This window comes from Petaurus breviceps, unplaced genomic scaffold (assembly GCF_028583685.1).
Source record: "Petaurus breviceps papuanus isolate PSGF00001 unplaced genomic scaffold, PetGlider_PUasm1.0 98, whole genome shotgun sequence".
Classification (NCBI taxonomy): domain Eukaryota; kingdom Metazoa; phylum Chordata; class Mammalia; order Diprotodontia; family Petauridae; genus Petaurus; species Petaurus breviceps.
Genome location: NW_027187460.1, coordinates 44,454,985 through 44,467,935, shown reverse-complemented (window position 1 = coordinate 44,467,935; position 12,951 = coordinate 44,454,985). Strand labels below are relative to the sequence as shown.

The window sequence follows — 12,951 nt, the reverse complement described above, 5'->3', positions numbered from 1 at the left end:
GTGCATTGTTGGAGGTATGAATTGACTTTCATTCATTCACCGAGGCATTCCTTTTGTATATTCTTCTCCACACATGTTCCTTAGGTGTGTTTATTTTTCCAATTGATGGCATATACATTTTGGCTACAGTTTTATTGGAGGAATAATGTTGCTGATTTTCTTACTATGAGTTTTCATTAAATATCTTTGCTTTGAACCAATTTTGCCATCTATGTGACTAGAAAACAAGGAAGCACATTGGTGGTGGCTAGTGCATTTCATGTGAATGTGGACTTTAAGAATATCTTGAGGGGTGGCTAGGTGGTGCAATGAATAGAGCACCAGAACTGGAATCGAGATGACTTGAGTTCAATTCTGGCCTCAGACACTTAACAGTTACTAGCTGTGTGACCTTGGGCAAGTTATTTAACCTCAATTGCCCTGTCCTCCCCTGTCCAAAGAAAAAAAAGCAAATAAAATAAAATAAAAAGAATATCTTGAAACTGGGGCAGCTTTGTCTGGGGCAGCCACTAGACTGGTAGGGTAGGATGGACTTCACCTGCTCAACTAGAGGGCCTGAACTCACATCTCCTGCCTTTCTACCAAGAATTCTTTGCACTATTGTACTTTGAAAAACAAACATTTAAAAACCTTTAACATTACTCATTATTCTATGAGACACTGTCATGCTATAATTGATATTTTTCCTGTTATCAGGAAAATAACAAACTATGTCTTAAAAAAATATGATTATTGATATGATTGATTGCAATAGAAAAGGGCTAATGAGCATTCCAGGAAAAGCATCATAATAACACCACAGAGGGGGAGAACACATTTTTTTTCCCAATTAGTTTATGAAATTAAAATTTATAATGGAGTTGCCTTATTTGGCATTGGGAGAATTAATCAAATGATATTCTTTAAACTTGTAGTTGCATGACAAGGACAGAAAATTGAATTTGGCTGGGTCATTTCTTTATGCATAAAAGTAATATTTTTCATAATTTACATTGACAGATTATTGAGGAGTTGCAGGTGTTCATTGTTTGAAGACTATACTTGTAATGCATAGGAATAATGGAATGGAATAATCTTAGATTTTAATTCTGTCACTAATGGAAGCCTTACTTGAGAATATAGATATAGCTGTATTTATGTATAAGTTTGTATATATTCCTCTTCTTTGTAACACATAGGCATGTGTGTGAATACTTAATATGTATTCACACACATACATGTATGTATATAAGTATTGAGTGTGTGTATTATATATCTTATACATATATACACATTATATATGTATATGTGTATATGTATGTATGTGTGTGTATATAAATGTGTGTGTGTCTGTAACAAGGAGGTAACCATACAACTTTTAATACTATAATTCTGTTCCAGTCATCATACATATTGGGTTTAATTCATTGCTTCTTTGTTTTTTAACCTACAAACTATCTGTTTTATTGGGTTTATGGGGTAAGTGTGATAAATCAGTAACACTCAGATGCCAAACTCTTTTTAAAAAAATAAGCCACACGGAAGAAATTCTTTTGAAACCACTAACTGTGCTCCATCAATTACAATAATTTATCACAACATATGACATTTGGATGTGTCAGAAATACAAAAATAGGGTTGACATATAATTAGGATTTCAAATTAATCACTGTTTCAATTAGACTGCTTTGTAGAACTGAAAGCAAAATGATAAATTGCAGAAGGTAACAAATATGACATATTTAACAACACTGAGGAAAGAAGGAAATTTGATGTGATCTGGAAGTACAATACTGTTTCAGTCACTCTATTCTAAGAATAGAAAATAAAATATTTAATACCACTATAATTTCCCCAAGTAAAATACATATAGAGAGGTAGGTAATTGACTTGAAGTTTTTACAAAAATTTTTCAACCTGCTTAAATACCTATTTTGTAATATTTACAAAATTGTGTATTTTAAAACCTTTTACATTGCACCAATTACTACAACTCCTAACACAAAAAATTCAAATAGTAAAGGATTAAGCAATTATTATAAATAGTCTAACATAGCTTGTTGGGTCCCCATGGGATCAAATAGAAAAAAATGATTCTTAAAATGAGTAATAATTCCTTGTAAATTTTACCAAAGATAGAGAATTTTAAAAATGCATAACTTTACTCCCCAAAGGATATTCGAATCTAATTATGAAACTAGATCCAAACCTCCATAGTCTGTACACATTTATGCGAATAGCAGAATTAAATGAAATCTACCTCTTATCTGATTAATGTATACAGGAAGGTGTAGCATGATGAAGAGCAAAGAGTTTTGGTCTTAGGGAGTTAAAAGATAAGGGCTCTGTATAAATACAATAAATAAATGAAGCAATTTGACCTTGGACAAGCCCAGTGTATTGCTTAATAATTTTTAAAAATTGTATTCCACTTTTCTCTATTAAGTAAAGTCAAAAGATTTTTGCATATAATTTAAGGGCATTTGCAATCACTTGGCATCCTACCTTTCCAGTGTTAGTCCATATTACTCCCCTCCAAGTATTTTCAACTCCAGTCCAACTATTTTTGTCTCTCTGTCATTTTTCTACCTCTATGCCTTTGCTCATTCTGTTCCTTCTGTCTGAAATGACTTCTTTCTCTTCCTTCTACCTTTTGATTTGCTTTAAAGCTGAAAGCGTTTTAGTAAATCTTCCACAATTCCCTCATTCAATGATCTCTTTAACCTCATAGTGCTGTTCTTAAGTACTTACTACTTACCATTATGTATAATTATTCATATTTGTATGTATGCCATATTCCCTTACTAGAGTATTTAGAAGTCAGCTCTTACAGAAACTTCAAAAGTCCTTGTGAGTGCCACAGAATTCTACATTCTACATATAATAGGGATAAGAACTATTTATGAATTGAACTAAATCATCTATTTACATAAAATTGGTGCATATGAGTTTAATTTTTTAGGGCTTGGATGCCAAAGACAATAAACATACTTCTGTAATATCATTTTATAAAGAAACTCTAAGACATTTGTTGCAAAATTTTAATATTAACTATGATCAATATGAATTAATATCAAAATTAATGGGAATCAGAATTTGAGTATCTGAATAAAATAACTATTTTTAGGGAGTATATTGCAAATTAAAAAATATTTCTGATTCAGGTTAAACTTTGAATTAGAACATAATTATGATTTTAAGTATTCCTTAATTTTGGAAATATTTTCTCACACTATGTAGATTATAGGAAACATTTGGTTCACTAAAAAAAATGTCATAATAAAAATATATGACTTAGAATAAGCCAGATGCATTTTATGAGGATAGAATGCAAATATCTATTTCTGTGAAAAAATACAATAAAATAAAATTCTCAGACAATAGCAGTATTTGGCTGCTTAATAGAAGCTTATTAAAGATTATATTTACATTGTATAACTTAAAGGTCAAGACTACTTTCATAGACTTCATAAAATATTTTTATCCCTATATTAGAGAAATAGAAGTGGTGGGAACCTTGAAAGGAATTGAGAACAACACTGTCAAGTTGGTCACAGGGCAAAGAATCTTAGATTAATATTAAGAGTAGATTTTGAAATCTAAGAAAAAGAATATAGAGGCAAGATTCTGTATTCTAAAATCTACTGAAACCTTTCAATGATTGTTCCCCTATAACTGGAATGCGCTCACTCCCAACCTTTGATTCTTAGAGTTCTTTAAGATTTAGACCAAGTACCACTTCTTCCAGGAGACCTTTCCTACTCATTCCAGCTGCTAGTGCTGCACCCTCCAAGGTTACCTGCCATCTACTTGGTATCTCTCTTATATATTCTAAATTACATATGTATGTTGTTTTCCACATTAGAATGCAAGCTCTTTGGGAAGGGACTAGTTTTGCTTTTTCTTTGTATTGCCAGCATTTAGTACAATTGTTTGATACAAGTAGAGATAGCTGGAGAAACCTTCAGAATAAAATTCTGAAGATAAAGAAAACAAATGTCAGGTGGAAGAAGGATTAGTCTTGTTCTCTTTGAACACCAGGATAGAAGTAATGAGAGAAGTTGTAAAGAGACAAATTTTGGTTTAATGTCAAGGGAAAAAAAGTCCTGATAATTAGAACTACATCAAAGCATGGTAGGCTGCTCCTGGAGGGCATAAGTACCTCCTCATTGTCAATCTTCCAGTAGGTTGCAAAAACATGCATATTGTAGAGAGTAATGTCTTTCAATAATGGGTTACCTCTATGTCCACTGAAGTTCCCAGAAACTTTGAAATTCCATGTTTCTTTGAAGGGTGAGCTATTAAAGTATAATTGGGCTTAAACTTGCTCCATTTGGCTTCAGAAGGCAGAACTAAAATGAATAGATGGATAGTTCACGGTTTTATGGTGTAGTATAGTAGATAGAGCATTATACCTTGAAGTCAGAAAGACTGGAGTTCAAATTGCTCCTGAAGCACTTACTAGCTGTGTGACCTTGTGTGGCCTCAGAGAGGGCACCCATCTAAAACTTCCAGCAGCTGAGAAAACCCCAGCATTTGGGACGAAAGCTCCCCTGTATGGTGGCAGAGTCCTACTGTGGCAAAAAGCCCAAAAGTCAAGTAATTGAGTGGCAAAATGAGCAGGCAAAGGAAACAAAGCAGACAGAAGATTCCAACATTACACTCCTATTTTGGGGACAAAAAGGAGCAAAACAAGGAACAGGAGGAAAACAGTGAAGTCAGAACTCCTGCACCAAAAGCTTCAAAGGAAAATACAAGCTGGTTTTACAGGCCATAGAGGACCTTAAGAAGCAGATAAGAGAAGTGGAGGAAAAATTGGGAAGAGAAATGAGAACAATGCAAGAAAATTATGAAATGATAGTCAACAGCCTGACTGAGGAAAATAATACCTTAAAAAACAGACTGACTCAAATGGCAAAGGAGGCTCAAAAAGGCAATGAGGAGAAGAATTCCTTAAAAAGCCAAATTTGCCAGATGGAAAAAGAATCTCAAAAGCTCATTGAGGAGAATGATTGCTTCAGAATTAGATTGGAGCAAATGGAAGCTAATGACTTTATGAGAAATCAAGATGCTGTTAAACAGATCCAAACAAATGAAAGAATAGAAGGCAATGTGAAATATCTCATGGGAAAAACCACTGACCTGTAAAATAGATCCAGGAGAGACAATTTAAAAATTATAGGACTACCCGAAAGCCATGATCAAAGTAAGAACCTAGAAATCATCCTCCAGGAAGTTCTCAAAGAAAACTGCCCTGATGTTTTAGAACCAGAGGGCAAAATAGAGGTTGAAAGAATCCACCGATCACCTCCTGAAAAAGATCCCAAAAAGAAAACTCCTAGGAATATTATAGCCAGGTTCCAGAATTCCCAGATTAAGGAGAGAATATTACAAGCAGCCAGGAAGAAACAATTTGAATATTGTGGAAACACAATCAGGATAAGCCAGCATCTGGCAGCTTCTACACTGAGGGATCAAAGGGCTTGGAATATGCTATTCCGGAGGTCAAAGGAGCTGGGATTAAAACCAAGAGTCACCTACCCAGCAAAATTGAGTATCATGTTTCAGGGGAAAGTCTGGTCATTCAGTGGAAAAGAGGACTTTCAAGCATTCTTGCTGTAAAAACCAGAGTTGAATAGAAAATTTGACATTCAGCTACAAGAAGCAAGAGCAGCATGAGAAGGTAAACAGGGAAAAGAAATCATAACGAACTTATCAAAGTTGAACTATCAACATCCCTACATGGAAAACAATAATTGTAACTTATGAAACTTTTCTCAGTAGTTGAAGAGATTAGAAATATATATATATGTGTATGTATGTATATACATATATATATGTATATACATATACACACACATATATGTCTATATATGAGGGTACATGGGCATATGAATACATATGTGAATGTGTGTATATATGTTTACAGGTATACATAGATAGAGGGCACAGGACCAATTTAACAGGAAGGGATGATACTTAAAAGGTGAAATTAAGAGGTGAGAGGAATATAATGAGAGGAGATGGGGAGAGACAGATTGGGGCAAACTATCTCATACAGAAGAGGCAAGGGAAAATGTTTACAATGGAGGAGAAGAATAGGAAGGCAAAAGGGAATGGGTCAACCTTATTCCCATTGCATCTGGTTTGAGGAGGGAGTGAAATACACAATAAATAGGGTATCTCACCCTCCAGGAGAATAAGGGGGAAGGGGATGAGAGGGGGGATGATGGAAGGGAGGGCAGGCTGGGGGGGAGGGAAGTTGGAAGCACCCTCTTTTGAAAAGGGAAGGGATCAAAGTAGAGAATAGAACAAGTGGGAGGTGGGATAGGAGGGAAGGAAATATAGTCAGTCTTTTACAATATAGCTACTACCATGTTTCCCCGATAATAAGACCTATCCCAAAAATAAGTCCTCCCCTTACTGTGTAAGATTCCTCTAAAATAAGCCCTCCCCCGAAAATAAGCCCTATTGAGATTGCTACTGTAGTGAAGGTGATCCCCTGCGCTACACGCTACATTACAGTACCCTCTGTATGCACCGTCCCCGCCCCCCCCGTGAAATGCATGCTGCGCTCCAAGCTGCATCCAATCAGAGCTGCAGCAGTGAGCGCGTCATCCTGTTCTTTATTGAATTCATTATTGAATAAAGGTACATTTTTTTGTTCACATTTACCTGTTTATTAAAATTGCTGTCAGTGTTCATTAAAATAAGCCCTCCCCTGAAAATAAGCCCTCTGGTGTTTTTCTGTCCAAAAAAGTAATAAGACAGTGTCTTATTATCGGGGAAACATGGTATGTTATTGTTTTGCATTAGCCATACATGTACAACCTATACTGAACTGCTTATCTTCCCAGTAAGGGTGGGTGACAAAGAAAGAGGGCATGAATCTGGAATTGAAAGTTTTAAAATCAAATATTCAAATATATATATATATATATACTATTATTAATACCATCTTACATGTAATTGGGAAATAAGATATACAGGCACTGAGGCATAGAGATCCACTGGAAAAGTTGAAAGGAGTATGGGAGAAAATATGGGAGAAAGCAGATTGGAGGAGGGGTTATCCTGTGGGACTGCTATTTTGGGATGTGGGTAGGGTAAAAATGGGGAGAAAATCTGTAACTCAAAATCTGGCAGAAACGAATGATGTAAATCAGAAGTTAATAAAGCATTTAGAAAAAGAGGTGGATAAGAATAGTACTTACTTAACAAGGTAGTCATGAGGATCAAATGTGATGTTCTCTACATAATTTAAAGCACCATATAAATGCTGGCTATTCTTATGTTCAGCCTTTAGTTATTGATGCCCAGAACAATGATAGACTAAATGCATTTAGACCTGCTTCTGGAGGAATCATATAAACAAGTTATCAAGAAAGGAGGATAGACCTTTGGATTTGATGAATTGTTTATCCTCATGAGCTGGTGTTGTTTTTGGCCAGATTTCATGCCCAGGTGGAGACCTGAAGACATGATTGATGAATGAACTCCTAGTGACATTTATTATGTGCCAAGTACTATGCTAAGGTAGGAATAAAAAATAGAAAAGTGAGACCATTATTGCTCTCAGAGAACTCAAATTCTAAATGGCGAAGCAACACATGGAAGAAGTTCCAGCATTAGCTATGTAGAGAGGGCCCATAGCCCTTAGGATGCAAAATCAAAACATATGGTAATACATCTTCTCTAATGTGATTTCCATTGATAAAATCATATTCAGTTCAGATGTTAAACCCAATTTATCCTCCAGTCTTTTATTGAGGATGCAGGGTCTTAAGACTAGGAAGACCTAGGTTCAAGTTGTGCTTCAGATACTGTTTGATCCTGGCTAAGTCACCTACCCTCTTTTTGCTTCAGTTTCCTCATCTGTAAATGGCAATAATAACAGCACCTACCTTGCAGGGTTGTGTGGATCAAATGAGATAATATTTTTGGGAAAAAAAAAAAACAGCACAGTGCCTGGCATGTAAATACTTATTTTCTTCCCTTCTCCTTTCAGTCCTGCAGAGGAGGTTGCTAGGTTTCATCTCAACAAGGTTTAGGTCCAGGGGTATGCTGATGAATGTTTAACAACTGGTTCTCCTGGGGGTGGGGGGTGGGGGGAGACAAAACTATGTACAACATACTTTTAAGTTAAATCTGCGTTATTAACATTTTCTCAATCTTTTTAAGGCCAGGAAACCAATAAAAAATAAATTAAACTTTTACATGTAGTGCTTGAGGATTTCCAAGGTATAAATGTTCACACTGAAAATTTAACAGAGGAGGTGGGGAACTGGAAATAGGGTTGGTGATCTAAAAATGTCTCTGTTTCCAGGGCCACTTGACCATGGGGCAGTTGATCATCAATTACTGTTGGTAGAGTTGGTGTAATGGCAGATCTCCTCTCTACAAAAGTTGCTCCACTTGATGGGTGTAAAGGTCAAGGTAGGAGCAAGCAAGGCAAGTGGTCTGAAACAACATAGCTATTTTAAGAGGTTTAGGGCCCTGAGCTATGTTTACCAGAGTATGAGGGAAAGTGGCAGCTGAGGTGCTTTGACCAGCCCAGCTGCTTCCAGTCTCATCCTTAGGGTGCCTTTCTCTATCAATTAGGCTGAATTTGTTGTTGGCAATGGGTTGCCAGTTGATGTTGTTGGTTGTGATGATGGTGGCCCCATTTTCCACAAGCGTTGCACCACTGGGGACCCTCAGCTATGATAGAAGTATTTTTGCCATATCTTGTCCAGAATAATGCCTCTACATAACTTCCTGGCTATTTCCAAAACATGCCACCAAATATATACTACTTCTCCCTTACCTCTCTCCTAGCTTCATTTTTGTAGTTTTCTTTCCTCTTTAGAATGTTTTTAATGTTCTTGAGGGAAGTTACCAAATTGCTTGTTTCCATTTGTATCCCCAGCACCTAGCATAATATCTAGCACTTAGTAATTACTTAATAATGCTTTTTTTCATTCATTCATATATGTTTGTGAACGTTTTATGTGTTTGAATGTATTTGAATGTCTTTATGTGTATATGTACTAGCATATCCTTCCTGACTATCTGTATTTAGTAATGCTTTTAAAAATTTGTCACATTTATTCGTCTCTCTAGATCATGAACTTGCATTTGGGGCCAGACTTTATGTGACCAAAGATATTTGATTTAATTGGCAAGATTCAAAACCATGAATTGCTAGAAGAACATGTGGCTGTGGTAAAGGAAGAAAGGATGAAGGACTATCACTACTGAGGTGTCCTCATATTGGTCCCTATTAACCAGTAACACAGGAATTATTGACTTTGTAGGATATTTTCCATCAATGGGTTAGGTTTGGAGCCCTTGCAAAGCCAGGTATTGGCCTGTTTCACTGTTCCTGTGTAGTTGCTAATTATAATTGAAAACCTCTCTTCTGAGCTAAAAGAACTGAAAAGACACAAGGCTGACTAGTTATACATGGCTCAAAGGCAGAAGGCCAATTGATGGATTTGGCTGTAGCCCAGTTGAAGGTAGGAGGGACTCAATTACCTTCAGGATCACTTTAGAAGTCATCTCATCATAACCCTCACTCAACCTCATTACTCTAGGTAATTTTGAATTATTAGAGATTAAATTTTGGAGAAAGATGGGGATTAAAATGAGGAAGATTTCTCCTGTTTTTATTTCTCTGATTCATCTTGGCCCCAGCCCCAAACTTTCCCAAACACTGAGACCATGAGGGTGTATCCTGTTGCTTCAGAAGGCTTCTTCACTTAGGGACTGGTGACTTGGAAGAGATTAAGGAGTATTCAGAGAAGAATTAAGCTGCTTGCAAGTTAAATATTGCTAAAAGGAGAAAAAGGCTTTAGAAACTTGGTTGACTCTTTTAAAGGAATGGGAATAGATACTGATTTTTTAAAATGAGTCTAATTTCATAAGTTGTAGAAACTAACCAAGAACTCTCTATTGCAAGGCCATTTTGATGTCTTATAAAGAAAGGGATGACATCTCTAGCTCCATTCAGTGAGTTTGGTCAGGAATCATGTAGGTTTAGCTCTCTTCAGGATAAAGTCCCAGTGTGATGTCTTTTGATCTGGAAGAATTATTCTATGTGTTCTTGGTTTGCTATATAGTTTTGTTCTTGTTTAGTCATATTTGACTCTACTAGAGTGGTTTGCTCTTTCCTTCTCCAATTCATTTTACAGATGAGGAAACTGAGGCAAACAGGATGAAACTGACTTGCCCGGGGTCAAACAGTTAGTGTCTGAAGTCACATTTGAACTCAGGAAGAGGGGTATTCCAGGAATCTTCCCACTGTACCATCTAGTTGCCCTTGCTATAACATACTTAAAAGTTAGCAAGACCTGGTGTCCTTACAAACATCTTACCTCAGACATCATTAGAGCTAAATTCTTAAAGGATCCTCAAGTTTTGAAGAATTTGCTTACTCTGGACTTGCCCTGCTTTCTTGTTCTGGAATTGGTTGATAGCTTTAGAAATTTATATGAAAGTTTAGCTCCCTTGATTAAGTATACTCAAGTAGTTCCATCCTTTCTGAAGGCCTACTTAAAAAGGATAGGTGATGAGACTTTGTTGGTAATGAAGGTTTTTTTTTTTTTTTAAGCAATCGGGGTTAAGTAACTTGCTCAAAGTTACACGGCCAGTTATTTCTGGGTGTGGTGCTGAGTGTCTGAGCCCGGGATTCGATCTCCAGGTCTTCTCAACACTGGAGCCGGTGCTCTTACTTGCTGTGCTACCTGGCCGCCCCTGGTAATGAAGTTTTTAAAACAAGGAGTTGAAAAGATTAATAATCCTGATTAGTAAAATAGCTACAGAACAGGTAGAGACATTAAAACCTTTCGTCCCAGAACATGTTCATTTTCTACCAACTCTTTTACCCTGACCTTTTTTTTTTTAAATTAAAAAAAAACCCCAAACATTCAGTTCTTACCATAGTCACAAAGGAGAATAAGAAAGTCTACGTTCAGGTGATGGTTTAATGGGTTGAAGGTGAGTCTCAGAATTTTGTGGGCTTGCTGGACATAATAAGTTGGGAGATTTATCTGTGTGGATTCAACTAGGGTTACAAACAGAATTCTCACATTGGCGGTAGGTTTAAGGAGAGTCACCATATAGGGGATTAAGAATACTCTCCAAATAAAGGTAGAAGGACAACCAGCAGTGTACTTGAATACATAGAGAAGGAGGATTTATTGAGTTTGTAGGGATGGTGACAGCTGAGGTTATTGTTTCTTTACCTTACCCCATTATAGTGGTGAAAATTTGTCAGATTTTCCTAAACTGTCCCATGCTCTTAACATCAACATCACTAGATCCATGGGCATATTACTGAGGCTGATGCCCTCTTAGCAGATAAGAATTTCAGTAAAATGGGTAGGACTCAGGCATGTGCTAAACCTGGCCCCAGTGGTATCTTCCATGAAAAGGACACTGACCACTTTCGTGGTGACATTCCCACTTTTATTTCTGGCCTGCTTTTGAGGATCTGGATATTCTGAACTACTCTTGTGCTTGATTTGCGGATAGCTCCACTTGTAGACTTGGCTTCCCATATTGGCTAGCCACTGAAATCATCTCTGTTTCCTGAGGGTCTCTGGAGTATAGGTGATCTGGACAGTCCTCCAAGAAGTCTGTTGCAACAGACCTCTCTGAGTCAGGAAGTCCAACTACTGGAAGATCAAATGTTCCCTTTTTCAGAGGTAGGATCAACAGTAGAACTTTCCTGATATGTACTGAGTAGAACATGTCTGTTTGCCAATGACTAGCCATACCCTTGGTTGAAGGGAATAATGCTGTGGACAGAAGTTTTCCTTATAGCTAACCTTACTCTGTCATTTTATCTGCCCAAGAGTTTCTAGTTCTGGATAGGATATTCTCAATCACATGCTTGTCTTTCTTTCTAGATTGTTTATTTAGACAAATCATCCTAAGAAATACTTGACTTGACCAAGGACACACAGACAGTAAGTGGCAGAGTTGGGAATCAAGTTCAGGTCCTCTGATTCCAAATTCTATTCTTTCTACTTCTATTTGTATTCAAACAGAGGTTTAATGACCACTTTCATGGGATGTAGTAGACAGAATACCTATTAAGTTCTAGGTTGGGTTAGTTAACTGCTAAGGTCAACTCAGAGAAGAAGCCTAACAAGATCCCTTTACATTCTGAGATGTTGGGATGCTTTATATAAAATGAAGTGTTAATAATAATAATAAATTTACCAAATAAATTTTTCTTGTAAATAATCCTTTAAAGAACATCTGAATCTTTTAACAACCTTTTTATTTATTTTTTTATGTAGGAAAAAATTTATAGTAGCTCTTTTTTTTGTGGTGACAATTGCAAATTTTGATAATTGAAAGAGGATTTCAATGTATTCAGCAGGCAGAGTAGTTACAAGCTTTTTTTATTGCCACTTCAAAATGGGAAAAAGGCTCATAGAAGAGTAGAAAACAGTGTCTCATCTCTTTTCCAAGATAATCTCAAATCAAAACAACCAATGTGTAGAACTGGGTCTTTGGTTCTGTTTTGTGACTGTTCAATGTAGTAACTGTTGTCATTTTATTGATACATTGTAGAATCTTTAATAATTATCAAAGATGTAGAACTTCAGTCAATCAAACAAGTAAGACAGCATTTATGCATCCATCATTTTCTGGATTGTTGGTAACCTGTGTATATTTTCCCCAGATAACTTTGCCTCCTTGTGTCACAAGTCCCAACTCACTCATGTTCACTTCAATGACAGTCCCTTTGGTAATAACACCCAAAGTTGGATATAGTGGAGAGGTGGGATTTTTCTTCATACCAGGTATGGGTAGGCAAAAAGTGACTTTAAGTTCAGGATGAGTTACATGAGCCTTCTTAAAACGTAAACCCATTGGCCTAATAAATCTTTCACATTTTGATGGTTTTCAAGTAAATCCATCCCCAACAAAGCAGACTTTAGTAACCATTCTTTTCCAAGCCTTCTTCTTTCTCTTTCC

The 12,951-nt window shown here is 36.4% G+C and overlaps 1 protein-coding gene and 1 pseudogene across 2 annotated transcripts in view; both read right to left on the bottom strand.

Annotated features, from left to right (window-relative positions):
• LOC138156092 (CUB and sushi domain-containing protein 3-like) overlaps positions 1 to 12,951 on the bottom strand; it is a 638,148-nt gene that overhangs the window by 305,415 nt on the left and 319,782 nt on the right. The gene's annotated exons all lie outside the window — the stretch shown is intronic.
• LOC138155789 (ribosome biogenesis protein NSA2 homolog) overlaps positions 12,452 to 12,951 on the bottom strand; it is a 1,405-nt pseudogene continuing 905 nt past the window's right edge.